The following is a 14,295-nucleotide window of genomic DNA, read 5'->3' as shown; positions in this document are numbered from 1 at the left end:
AAGTGCTTAAAAACTTCAAATAATAGGCTACAAATCCTGTCAATCGGTATCATCTGCCCTCATCATCTATTTGAATCCCCAGTGATGTGTTTTGCCTGATTGTATTGGGCCTTAGTCCTTTGTCTGTGTTGACTGGGTTGTACATATCAAACAGGTAATCTCCAAGCCAGTTGTTGACTCACAGTTCAGATCACTTATCTACATATTGATACCACAGCAGCACTCATTATACAGCAACAGTGGTTGTGTCTCTGTTCACACTCTGTCCCCAGGTCTCTTTTCCTCTTGTGCTGTTCAGGGGCATAGTGAAGAGGAGGTAAATGCAGCCAGCCTTAAAAAGTTCTTAGATAAAATTATCCCTTCTTTCCAGACCCCTCCTTCTCTCCCTCAGCTCTGCCAACAAAATCATACGCAAATCAACCTGGCTGAACATATACCAACACACTGAGACATGCTGCACTTTTACAATGTATGTGTATGTGTGTGTGTGTGTGTGTGTAAAAGACAATCGTCAACTTGTCCGGATAGACCAATGCTCTCTCTCTCACCCTCCTACTTTCTTTACCCTTCTCTTTCTCAGTGCTTTCATTTGCATGGTACAATTGCCTCTTCGTAACAGTGTGTTGTGGCCAAAGTGTAGCGGGGGTTCACAAGTTGCTATGGGGGAAGGTTAATGCAGACAATGAGGGAGGCAGGTAATAGGAACTGGGCTCCTGTTTTTCAAACCTGGTGAGAGAAATCAGGCCCCTGCTTTGAATAAATAGGTAGAGTTTAACGTTTCTGTCATGTCCCTACATGGCTGTGGTTTGTTCTGTGACATTTCCATAGATGGGGTTTAGGTAGAAGGGTGAGCAGGTAGTGGGAGATGGCGTTATGGTAGCCACACTGTAGTGTAGAAATGTGTGTGTACAGCAATTCATTGAACAAAAAATTGATGCACTCATTGCACATTTTGATGCAGTTGTAATTTTCCATTGCATTCACGTGTGTGTGTGTGTGTGTGTGTGTGTGTGTGTGTATGAATCCCATAGGAGGAGGTGTTTTCATGGAACTTAAAACACAAACACACAGACTACAAACATGGGCAAAGGACACAGAAAAAACAAGTCTAAATCTAAACTGAAATGGTACATTAGATTTACAGCTCAGGGGCCCACTCTCACAAATAATTAAATAAATATGAATTTACATTGTGATGTAAAAGTGCCAGATTTTACCCTGTTGCCTAACTTCAATTAGCTTGGTTGTCTTTAACACAGTTGTCCTGTCCAAAAAGGAATTCTTATTGAAATCATTAAATGTGCAGTTTCAGATAGCAACTGTTTAACTGAATAAACAAATAAATGTCTGTCCGTAGCCAGCGTGAAGAAGACCCTCTCCAGGATTAACCCATGCAAGGCAGCTGGACCGGATAACATACCTGGTCATGTTTTAAAGGACTGTGCTGAGGAGCTCAAGGATGTCCTCACAGACATCTCCCCCGGAGCCAACCAGTGTGCCCCTTGTTTTACAAGCCCGCCACAATAATTCCAATTCCAAAGAAGCCCCACCCAGCCAGTTACAATGACTATCGGCCTGTAGCACTGACTTCAATTATTATGAAGCGCTTCAAGTGACTGGTCATGCAGAGCGTCAGGTCTATCCTTCCTCCCTCTCACGACCCATCTCAGTTTACATACAGGTCAAACAGGTCCACAAAGGATGCCCTTACTGCTGTTCTCCATCCAGCTCTCACCCACCTAGATTCAAAGAACTCTTACATGCGAATGCTGTTCCTAGACTTCAGTTCAGCATTCAACACAATAATTCCCCAGCAGCTTACACAATAACTTGGACACCTGAGACTCAAAACCTCTCTCTACAACTGGCTGCTGGACCTTCTGGCAGGGAGGCCACATAATATACAGGTCGGCAGCAACATCTTCAAGACCATCATGCTAAGCACAGGGGCTCTGCAGGGATGTGTGCTCAGCCCATTGCTCTTCACGCTGCTGACCCATGACTGTGTGCCAACCTACAGCACCAACCACTGTCAAGTTTGCGGATGACATAACTGTAGTTGGCCTCATTACCAACGATGATGCGGCCAACTACAGGAGTGAGGTGTGCCAACAGGAACAGTGGTGTAAGAACAACAACCTCTTCCTCAATGTGGGGAAGACTAAAGAGATCATTGTGGACTTCAGGAGAAAACCTCTAAAGCATCCACCACTGACCATCGATGGTGCTGTAGCGGAGAAAGTGAGCAGTACCAAGTTCCTGGGGGTGCACATCTCTGAGGATCTCCTCGGGACCAACAACACCACAACGCTGGCCAAGAAAGCTCAAACATGCCTCTACTTCCTCTGCAAACTGAGGAGAGCCAGTGTCCCACCCCCCATCATGAACTCTTTCTACCGGGGCATCATCACTGGCTGCATCAGAAGATACCCTGCAGTACATAGCGAAAACAGCCAGCAAGATTATTGGTGCCCCTCTGCCTTCCCTTACGGACATCTTTAACACCTGCCTCACCCGCAGAGCCATTAGCATTGCTGATGACAACTCCCACCCCGCACACTCCCACTTCAGACTCCTGCCTTCAGGAAGAAGGTATCGGAGTCTTCATGCCCACTCCACCAGACTTACAAACAACTTCATCCACCAGGCTGTGAGGATGCTGAACAGCTCCCCCTGCCCTTAGACAACAACCCACCACAGGAAAAAAAAAACTGCCGCTGCTGTTGGTCTTTTGCAATACTGTCCATGTATACCTCATATGCTATTTGCACCTCATCAGCAACACTCCCCTGGTGATGCTGATCAACCATCTGATAATCTCCCATTATTGTTTGCATTACTGTCACTGACTGAACAGGGTTTGGAGTCACCGCTTATTGGCTGTACCGTTTAGATTTATCCTAATTGTCAATCCAGTTCTTATTCTATTCTCTACTATATTCTATTTTAGTTCCTAAATGTTATGGCACCAAATACCAGGTGAGGGAAAAACGGTATTCCAATTTTCTGTATGTCCTGCACATATGGTGAATTGACAATAAAATCCTTAAACCTTGAACCTTCTCGTATAGTAAAAATTTTTCCAGTGTTTAGTCTGGCTGTGATTGTCGTCGTCCCCTCAGATCATGTGTATCGATATGACGCGCCAATAACACACAAACTACAAATCCCATAATGCAGCGCAACAGCTGCCTTACCGAACGTTAGGCTACCTGCGATCATTCCCGCGTCAATTACGTCAGATCAATCAAGCGTCTGTTGATGTATACAACCCTAATTTCAAGTCAAAGCTAACCCCTAACAATGGCCAAGAGAAAAGTTGATTCTGAAAACAGAGCCTTTAAAAACCAGTGGGAGGCTGAGTATATGTTTACTGACATTGCCGACAAACCCGTGTGTCTTATTTGTGGAGCTAATGTGGCTGTAATTAAAGAATATAACCTAAGGCGGCACTACGAGACAAAACATCAGGACAAGCTAAAAAACATGAATGCAGAGCAGAAGCTACAGAAGGTAGAGGAGTTGAAGAGGAATCTGACATCACAGCAGACGTTTTCACCAAAGCGAAATCACACAGCGAAGCTGCTGTGAAAGCAAGTTTTATTGTGGCAGAGGAGATAGCCAAATCAGCCCGGCCATTTACCGAGGGAGAGTTTCTGAAGAGCTGCATGATGAAAAGTGTGCGACGTCTTGTGTCCAGACAAAAAACAGGTGTTGGCAAATGTAAGCCTTAGCAGAAATACGGTTGCTGATTTTAAGTTCAAGTTTATTTATTTTGGAATAATATTGTATCCTGCCTGTTTCAATTCATATTTATGTTCAAAAATCATTTAGTTATAGTCTGTTCAATAAATTTTTATCCTGTTCGGCTCATGACCTATATTGTGCTTTGAGTTTTGGGCCCCTGTGCGATTGAGTTTGACACCACTGATTTAACGTATGCAGGTTGGATTTCCATGGATTTGTTTCAGGTTGGCTCCACAGATTTGGACTTGTGAGCATCTTTACAAATGATTTTCCAGAAGGAAGCCCAATCATGAATGCCTTTGTCACCTGAAAATACTCGTTCTGATGTTCAGTTAAGGCAAGCACATATAAAAAGTGGAAGTTGAGTGATTTGTTTTGTTGAAATTGCCATGCTCAAATCATTGGAGATGACAGTGGACTTCAGGAAGAGTCCTGAAGTGCCTGCAATACCTGTAAATATACATTGTACAGATTATACAAATCCATACAGGTCTCTTTTTTTTAAGTACTCCATTTTTATTCTATTTTTATCTTGTTTCCTAATGAACATTCCTTTGTCTGTTTACTGCCTGTTTATACTGTTTATTTTGTTATACCACACAGCCTTATGTTGGTATATTGTTTATTTGCTCCTTGCTGTTGCCTTGCATGGGGGATATGTACATGCACATTGAGAGCTGCTGTACCAGAGTCAAATTCCTCATGTCCAACACACCTGGTCAATAAAGCTGATTCTGATTCTGATATTATGATGTAAATCATTGTGTACAGTATAAGAATTAGGGTATAAAGATACCATAACCACACAACACAAAAAAAACAGGTAACCTGACAAGTGACCTCTCTTAGTTTTAAACATTTGTAATATCTAACAATGGGGCCGCATTGGCAGAAGCATGTTGCTTCAGGTACCAGTGAAACATGAAATATGATCCTGAAAGTCTAGTTTGATTAACCCATCTGTGAATCTGAAGGCTTTTTAGTGGAATCAAATCAGTCATTTCATTTTTCACCACAGCACTTTGCAAGATGATATTGCGTTACTTTGCAGTAAAGGTTCAGCCAGATTGAACTCTTTTTCTGGATATCCCTGTGTTGATATGGAACCAGACTGGCCTCAAATTGACTTTCCCCCCATGCAGGGCTAAAAGTTGGTTTTAATGCAGCCTTAGGAAGGAGGTCAGGGTCAAGATGATAATAACCACATTGCTTCATTCACTTTATAACTGCTGTGCAGGAATCCAGCACTGCTTACAGTTATTAACACAATCCACCGATCTGCAATTTAATTTAAATCCCCCTCCTCTTACATTATATGCCACTACTCTCCTCTCCTCTCCTTCTCTTCCTCTCTCTCTCCCAGTCCTCCCAGCGAGTGAGGCTGTGTAAATACCACGTGGTCATATAGGTCCTAACTAAAATATAATGGCTGTGCATTTTTCATCCCATATTATAGGAGAAGATGGGAGGGTGCACAGCAAGGGGAAAATGATGGTTTTGTGTTGTTGAAAGAGTCTCCCACAGTGGCTACAGATGGGAGTGGATGACAGTGGATGTTGTTAAGAGTGAGGATGGGAATTAAATTGAGTTGCCTGGCCTCCGTGGAGAGTGTGTGTGTGTGTGTTGGACAGGATAGGCTAGATCAAGAGTTCTTAATCATGTCCAGTCAGTTTTTGGTCTTCTTGTCAAATGGTTCCTTTCATCATGGCATTTAAAATATTCATTAATTATCTCACTAACTTGATGAGCTTTTTTTTGATGCTTATACCCCCTGACATACACACAATAATGCATGTGTGTGTACACGCACACATGCATTACACACACACACACACAGTAACATAAATAATGGTGAAATATATCATTTCCCACTGTCTTGCATGATTTTAAGTGGTTGTTATATATTTTATTGCCTATCGTGGGACTGTAGCCACTGTGCCTGAGCTTTCTGAGAGTTATGGAGCCATCATTAATGTAAATGTTCTCCAACCCCACTCATTCACCTATCTCTGCTGGAGCAGGCCAGTAACAGAGCCTAGACACTGAAGAGAAATGAGTTACTTTGCCAAAAGAAAAAAGATAAGAACAGACAGAAAAACCTTATTTTGTTACACACTGTAGTAGAGAGGCTATTCAAATCAAACACATTATTGGACATAATTGAGATATTGTTTTGAGTGGTACTGGGCTACATGAGGTGTTTCTTGAAACACTAGGGAGTGAGTTTTAGATGTTCACCCACAAATAAATATAAATTGGTTCAGAGTTATTTTTACCAACTAGCAGAAGATGTTTCACCTCTCATCCAAAAGGCTTCATTAGTTCTGTCCGACTGGTGTTGAGCGGGAGATATTTCTCCCCTTGCGTGGTATTTCAGTCCGTCGATGGCCAACAATGTCCCCTAATGACTGAGTCATTATAGCCCGGTATTGGTGAGCATTGTTACATGTCTTTGAACCCTTATACGTGGACCGACAATAACCTGTGGACCTATTGTCCTGGTGTGAATTAGGGTGGGAATGTTTGTGCAGAGATTTCAGAACAGAGATGGATGCTCAACACCAGTCAGACAGAACTGATGAAGCCTCTTGGATGAGAGGTGAAATGTCTTCTGCCTAAAACCAAGTCCAGTTGATTTTTTTTCTATGTTTTTTTCAACAAATGAATGAACCAGTTTTACAGCATCACTTTGAGACAGGATTCTCCTGATTTTGATGATATTGCACATGTGAAAGAAGGCAGTTCTACAGACTTGGTTTATGTGTAACCAGGACATATCCTGGTCAAAAATGACTCCAAGGTTCCTCACAGTAGTACTGGAGGCCAGAACTATGTCATCTAGAGTAACTATGGTTAGACAGCAGGTTTTTAAGGTTTTCAGGCCCAAGTACAATGACTTCAGTTTTGTCAGAGTTTAGAAGTAAGAAATTTCAGGTCATCCAGGCCTTTATGTCTTTAAGACATGCTTGAAGTTTGACCAACTGATCGGATTCATCTGGGTTCATAGATAACTATAACTGATTATCATCTGCATAGCAATGGACATTTATGCTGTTTCTTGATAATATTGCCTAAAGGGAGTATGTATAAAGTGAAGAGAATTGGACCTAACACAGAGCTGAACACCATGACTAACCTCATTCTGCGTGGAAGATTCACCATTAACATAAACAAATTGGAATCTTTCTGATAAGTAAGATTTGAACCAACTTAGTGCAGCTCCTTTAACCCCAGTAACATGTTCCAGTCTCTGTAATAAGATGTGATAAGTGGTGTCAAAAGCAGCACTGAGATCTAATAGAACATGTATAGAGATGAGTCCTTTGTCTGAAGCTAGGAGGGGATCGTTGGTAACTTTCATCAGTGCAATTTCTGTACTATGATGGACTCTAAATCCTGACTAGAAATCTTCAAACAAATCATTCTTGTGCAAATGGTCACATAATTGCTTCACAATAGCTTTTTCAAGAATTTTTGAAATAAAGGGGAAATTGACAACTAGAACACCTGGGTTAAGAGTAGGCTTTTGAGCAGAGGTTTAATTACAGCAACCTTAAAAGCCTGTGGTACATAGCCTGTTAATAGCAAAAGGTTGATCAGATCTAATATGGACACACATCAGGCACATCTATGAGTTGTGGAAAGGATTTGATAAAGGATATTTGATAAATATTTTTTATCTAATAGTTGTGGTTTTATTCGTAAAGATGCTCATAAAATCATTTTATTACTGAGATCTAAGGGAATACTATGCTCAACTGCACTATGGCTCTTTAACAGCCTTTATCAGTGCTGAAAAGAAACCTGGCATTATTCTTATTTTCCTCTATTAGTGATGAATAATATGTGGTTCTGGCACTATTAAGGACTTTTGTATATGTTATCAAACTCGTTTCAGGCTAGGAAAAACTCTTCTGATTTAGTGGAGCGCCACCTCCTTTCCACTTTGCATGATACCTGCTTCGGGGAGTGGAGCTGTGAGCTGTACCACGTGGCCTCCTCTGTTTCACTGCCATCTTTTTCAGACAGACAACAGTATCAAGTATCGTACATAGGGATGTTGGGGGGTATAGGAACTAAGGTGGTTTGTAACTTGTTTATTGAGTCTTTGTCAAATTTATGTAATATATTGTTTCTCTTTTGTCTTCCAGGAAATAAATATTTAATTAAACAGTTTCTCATGAAGTTATTAGAGCAAACTTTGCCCAAAATTGAAATTCCTTGCATTGAAAGTGGGGCTAATCATGGCTCAATGGCTTGATGTGCCAATATATTCTTGGTTTGAAATTTGTCTATAGAACTCTGATAATAAAACTGGAAGTTTGTTGACATCAAATTCTGTAGTGAGGAAAAATTTTAACCCACCAACTTTATTAAATACATAATTTGGAATGCAGTACCAAAAGGAGTTGCTGTCTTTGATCCAAAATTTTATTGTTTATTTTCAGAGTTCCATTAAGGCAATCAAAATCAATAACTTTTAGGTTGCCATCCTTTATTTCTTTAATCATATCACTTTTTTATATAATGTGTTTGTTTCTCCATATAAAGTTTAAATTCATTTGGTTAATAGATTTTATTATTTTGTTTGGAATGGGATTCAAATAGGATAGGTAGACATCTTGATAGACTTTCCATCTTTGTTAAATAAATTCATCCTAAAATTGACAAGTCTCTTTGGACCCTTAAATTCATTTTTGCATTATATTATTTTAATTTATTTTTTGTATTTAGTGATTGGCTTAATTTTGAGTCCTTGGTAAAATGAATTCCAAGATATTTAATCTCAGATTTTAAAGGGATAGTGCAGATGTCTTTTAGTGTTGAGTCATGCATGGCAAGTAATTCACATTTTTTAAGGTTTAACATTAATCCTGAGGCATTAGAAAATGTCTTAATGTTTTGGATAACTTTTGGAATTTGGTGTCTGTCTTTCAGGAATATCGTATCATCTGCAAGTTGGCTGATGATAATATCTGTACCTAAGACATTTAGATACAATTTTTAAGATAAATTGATAACATCTCAGTGGCCAATATGAATAAGCAGAGTGAGAGGGGACATCCCTGAGGAATTCTTACATTAATTTTAAGTACGGGGGTAGTACCATTAGGTAACATAATTTATACCAGATGAAGGTCGCTACATACCCTTATCCAGACACTACTGGTTGTTTTGTTATTTCTCCAATGCTAAACTGCTGAAGGACAGTTATATGAACATTGTTTGAGGCCTGATCCAGCACAGGTTTCCACTAGGGTGGGTGCCAGTACTGGTGCCCACTCCGGACTGCTGTGGCTGCAGCGCACTTCCACGAGCTGCTCTACGGGGAGCCCAGGTCATCCTCATGGATTCTTAACCACCGGGCCCAGCCTCGCACATCCTCTACCAACCCTGCGCTTCCACCAGCTCAACCTTCACCTGCCAGAGAGCACTGCTGCATCCATCACGCTGACCTATTCCTCTAACAGCCAACAGCCTACTTGTGTGATTCTGCCACACAGATTCTTCACGCCGGCCAAGTTCTACTGAACCATCTCCTGTCTGCCTGGACCATCTCTCCTAGGACACTTACATCAGTGCCAGGGCCATCTACAGGGTCCCTGTTTCAAATATTGTTATTCATTGCCTCTCCCCAGTTGTCATCATATTCCTCTTATATACTCTGCTCTCAATCTAGTGCGCCATCTTGCTGTCAACCCCAAGTTACTCCTCCAGCAATCCAGTCAACACAGTTGCCCCAGCTGCCTATGATCTGCCGCACCCTCACTGTGTTTTCAACCATTTCACTCCTTCTGTCATATCATTAAAACCTGTTCTTGTAAACCCGTGTTTGAGCCATTGCATTTCTGAGTCCCCTGTAGTTTCCATATGGCTGTGCCTAACAAGTCTCAAATATTTCAGAGTAAACCCAACATACAAAGTCCTCTAATCTGTAATGTTTGAGTCATATGAACTTAAGTTTCTTTTCCTATTTTTTTATTCCTTACTTATATGTATCCCTTTTGAATTGATGACTGTTAAAACTGCTTAGTATCTCCTGTTTGTCTGTTAAAATAATGTGTCTGCAGGAAGTTTGTGCTTTGAAGTTAACCAAATGTCCGGTATCTACTGTTCGTTTATTAAGGTTTGTGTATGCAGGATGTCTGCCCTTTGAAGTTGACTAAATGTCTGGTATCTATTGTTTGTTTATTAGGGTTTTTATAGACAGGATGTCTGCCCTTTGAAGATGACCAGATGTTCGTGTTTTTGTTAGCTACCGCCTGACATAACATTCACACACCATTTGATTAGCATATTTAGTAGCTGACGTTAGCAGGGGTTGGCCTGCTCACGCACTATGGCCAATAGTGTTAGGATACGTGTAAGTCCAACCTTTGTCTGGGACAGTTCCCGCCCATGAAAATAAATGGAACTACAGACAATGGTTCAGCGCTCTTTGATGATGGAGTTCCTGCAGAAGCTGATTCTCTGAGCCCAGCGCTGTAATGCTCTACATGTGACTAGATTTTGAATAAATTTCTACTGATTTTATAAAGTCTTCTTCTGTCTTCACTTCTCATGCTTTCAACAAAAGAACTGGGTCTAACAAATGTCTTCCCAGAAGTGTCTGTGAAAATCACCTGTGAGACCATCTGAACCAGGGGCCTTATTGAGAGAGAAGCGACCAATTATCTTATCCAGTTCTGCAATTGTTATTAGTTCCTCAGTTGTCATCTACATGGGGAATGTGTTTTGCTATGTCCTTCAGAAAGTTATAGCCGTCCTCTTCAGAAATTTTAGAGCTATAAAGTTGACTGTAAAATATTAAAAAATTGAGGAAAATTGTTTTTTTTTACCTGTAACTTATATATTATATCATTTATTAGCAATAAATTAATACAATTATTTCCTGTCTTCTTTTTTCAAGTCTACAAAAATATAGTTTCTTTTCCCCTCTTCTATCTACTGTATTTGGCTTGAGATCTAATAAATGCCCCTTGTGCTTTTTTTAGTATATATTTCGTCTAGTTTGGGCTGAAGGCTTATAGTTTTCTGTTAATCTTCTTGTGTCAGGTCCGCTCGATGCGACCTGCCTCTCTTCCACCTTTCTCTCCTCTGCTCTCTCGATCCTGCGGGATCTGCACATCAGCTGTGTTGCATTTCAGTAATTAGCAACTCGTTTGTCGGTGTGCACAGCTGGGGTGCATCCCGACGATTACCTTCCTCCTTATTTATACCTCTGGCAGACGCTCTGTTGCCGCCAAAGCATTAACTTGCATACCCTGTAACAGCCCTATAATTGTGGTACTGTATGTATTGTATGTCATTTTGTTTTCCACGCTGACAGTTCTTGTGCTGTGGATCGCATTTTGTACATTGGTTATATGTTTTGTGTTATACATCTCTAGACGTCCACGCTGACAGTTCCTGTGCTGTAGATCTCTTTGTTTTTTCCATTTGGTTAGCTAGACATTATTTTTGATATCCACGCTGACAGTTCCTGTGCTGTGGATTTCCTATTTTCATTCGCCAATCCTCCTGGCTTGTTTGTCTATTCACCTGTCCGTCCTAATCCTTCTACTTTCCTGGTTCCTACCGTTAGTCTGCTCTACTCACCTGTTCATCCGGGTCTCCTCCACCGTTTCTGCCCTGTTTTGCTGATTTATCTACATGGACCCTACCGTGTTGTTTGTTACTTTGCATTTTCCACATTAAACCACCTTTTTTACTAGCACCTGGATCAATTTTATTATGCCTTACATCTAATGACAAGTGAAGACAGAGAAGATTTCCGCAGACCCCTCACATCCTGGACACAAACTCTTTGAATTCCTCCTCTCCAGACGACGCTATAGGTCACTGTACACCAAGATAACCAGACACAGAGACAGTTTCTTCCCCAGGGCCATCACACTCATGAACAGTTGGTTTATGTTTTGCTCTTTTAACTTGCATTTATTCTGTTTTTATTGTTGTATACATCGCAGGCCATTGGGCTGAAGTCAAATTCCTTGTATTTTTGATGATACTTGGCAATAAAGGTTATGCTTATGCTTACTGTGGCTAGTCTCCCTAGAAGTGGGTGCCCAGCCAAGATCACTCCAGAGGCACAACATGGAACACTCAATGAGGTAAAAAAGAACCCTAGAGTAACAGCTAAAGGCTTGAAGGATTCATTGGAGTTGGTTCATTGGAGTTTAGGTAGTGTCATTCAGCTTGGTGCCCTGCTTGAATGAGGTATTAAAATATTACAAATATTAAATATTCAAAATTTATATTCATAAATGTAGTAATTTCCACTACAACACATCTGGTGATAGGTTTTTAACGGTAGTGATCTCTTCCATAGCTGTGTTGCTTTTTCGCAGTTAAATGTCTGTTTGCATTGTATTCTGCACAATCTTTGTGGGCCTACTTAAAACAAGCTGAAAACATCAGTGGTGGGAATTGTCACTTTGCTGTGGTAATATAAAAATGTACCAACTGTAGGTTTTATAAAGTACAAACTGGCATCACTGTACTGTAAGATTAAGAACAGGTGCAAAGGATTTGAAATTTTTACACTGAACAGGTCAGTGACATTATTTCAGCTCAGGGTTAAGTTCTTCTTTATTATAATTCTTTTACAGTACCTTCTTGCCAAAGAACACATTGTTGGAGGCAGTAAATTGAAGTGATGCTTCAGTTTTTGAAGTAACTGTACTGGTCTGAATTTGACAATGATGTTCAGGTCTACAGCTGTATATTTGTACCATTAAGTGAACTGAGTCATGTTCAAAAAATGTGGTTTAATTGGATCTTGTCTGTCCCATAGCAACCGCTCACCAGAGAGCAGATGACAGAAGCATAAGCTCCCAGGTGCACATTCCTGTTCAAGTGCTTCCTAAGATGGTAGATCTATTTTTGACAACTCTATTAGGGCTACAAACTAGGGTGATTTCGATTACCAAATGGTCTTTTCTTTAAATCGGATGCTCCTTTAAAACATAAAATGTCAGAAAATATTTTAAAATTCACTTTCACCATTTCCAAGAACTCACAGTGATATTTTAAATATCAGACCTCTCTCATCTAAGTCTGTGTTAGTGAATGATTTGATAAGTGAATATCACAATGATTTATTTTCTTTTACTGAAACCTGGTTACAGCAGGAAGAACATGTCAGTCTAAATCAGGGGTCTCCAGTCTTTTTCACTTGGAGAGTTAAAAAGTGGTGGGAATTGTCATTGTTCATTTTTTCTACTTTGAAAAAATGAAAGTGGCTGAGAGCTTCTTTATTAAGCTACTAGATACATTTAATCACATATTGTATCAAAACTTTAAAACAAATCTCCAAACAAAACCAACTGAATAGGCTAACTGTTTTGTGTAACCAGTTATTAAATATTGATATTCAGCACATTTTGTATCAAAAACATAAACATCAGTCATCACATCAGATTGCCAAGCTCATATGCACCTCCTTTCAGATATCAAAAACTTATTTTATAGATTGCATGTACTATAGGCTGGGCAGCACGGTGGCACGGTGGTTAGCGCTGTTGCGAGAAGGTTCTGGGTTCGAGTTCCGGCCGACCCGGGGCTTTTCTGTTCGGAGTTTACATGTTCTCCCCGTGCTTGTGTGGGTTCTCTCCGGGTGCTCCGGCTTCCTCCCACAGTCCAAAGACATGCAGCATAGGTTGATTGGTGTCTCTAAATTGCCCATAGGAGTGATTGTGTGTGTGAGTGGTTGTTCGTCTGTGTGTTAGCCCTGCGATGGACTGGTGACCTGTCCAGGGTACCCTGCCTCTTGCCCGCAGCTGGCTGGGATTGGCTCCAGTGACCCCATTTGGGATGGATGGATGGATGTACTGTACGCATTGCAAAAACAGTGGAAAGTTGGTTATTGTAGTTTGGCCCCCTTATCAACATAAACAATAATAGAGGCATTTAAGGTAGGCTACTTAAAACCCTGTGGTGCTTCACTGCCGTAATTTGATTAAAAAAAAACATTCCGAGAATATCATGATGTCAGATGTCCACTGCAAATAAACATCCATAGCCCCACTTAGAAATTGTAGAAAAGGGCACTCCTTTTAATGCCAGTATGTGACGGACTATCAAACCAGCACATTGACAGCTGGCAATACATCCAATAGTACATAGTGAACAGCAACTGCTACAACAACTAATAGCGAATTTGACATAGTTCCAGTCTCTGGAAAACAAACTGGACGAGCTAAGGGCTAGGATTATAGCATAATGGGAAATCAGAGAATGCTGTGCTCTAATTCTCACCAAGACTTGGCTTTCTGACAGAGTTCCAGACACTGCGATTCAGCTAGAGACTCACTCATTATATCAAGGAGACCGCACTGCTGCTTCAGGGAAGGTAAAAGGAGGTGGTGTGTGTGTCTTTATCAATAACTCACGGTGTGGAGATGTACGGACTGTTTATAAGCACTGTTCGCCAGATGTAGAGTTTTTATTGCTGAAATGCCGGCCCTACTATCTAGTCAGAGAGCATGGTGCTGTGTTTCTAGCTGCTGTGTATGTTAGCCCAAGAGCTAATCCCTCTGCGGCAAA

The sequence above is a fragment of the Monopterus albus genome, unplaced genomic scaffold, assembly GCF_001952655.1.
Source record: "Monopterus albus unplaced genomic scaffold, M_albus_1.0 scaffold406.1, whole genome shotgun sequence".
NCBI classification, from domain to species: domain Eukaryota; kingdom Metazoa; phylum Chordata; class Actinopteri; order Synbranchiformes; family Synbranchidae; genus Monopterus; species Monopterus albus.
The sequence above is the reverse complement of the archived record's forward strand: the minus strand, read 5'-3'. Positions refer to the sequence as shown.